Here is a 612-nt window from a genome sequence, read left to right as displayed (position 1 = left end):
ATCCTCCTCCTCATTCTCGTCCTCATCCTATTCTCCTCCTCTTCCTCATCCTCATCCTCGTCCTCTTCCTATCCTCTTCCACATTCTCATTCTCATCCTCATCCTCATCCTCACCCTATCCTAATACTTATCCTCATCCTATCTCGATCCTATTCTAAGCCTCATCCTATCTTCATTCTATTCCTATCCTCATCCTCGTCCCAATCCTCATCCTCCTCCTATCCTCATCCTCATCCTCATCCTCATTATCGTTCTCTTCCTATCCTCATCGTCGTCCTCATCCTCATCCTATCCTCATCCTCATCCTCTTCCACATTCTCATCCTCGTCCTATCCTCATCCTCATCCTATCCTCATTCTCATCCTCAATCTACTCCTCATCTTATCGTCATCCTCATCCTATCCTCATCCTCGTCCTCATCCTATCCTCCTCCTCCTCCTGTCCTCATCCTCATTCTCGTCCTCATCCTGTCCTCATCCTCATCCTCATCCTCTTCGTCTTCCTCATCCTATCCTCATCCTATCCTCATCCTCATCCTCATCCTCTTCCTCATCCTCATCCTCATCCTCCTCCTCCTCCTCCTCCTCATCCTATCCTTATCCTCATCCACAT

The sequence above is a fragment of the Lupinus angustifolius genome, chromosome LG04 (genome assembly GCF_001865875.1).
Source record: "Lupinus angustifolius cultivar Tanjil chromosome LG04, LupAngTanjil_v1.0, whole genome shotgun sequence".
Taxonomy (NCBI): Eukaryota; Viridiplantae; Streptophyta; class Magnoliopsida; order Fabales; family Fabaceae; genus Lupinus; species Lupinus angustifolius.
This window is presented reverse-complemented; position numbering follows the sequence as displayed.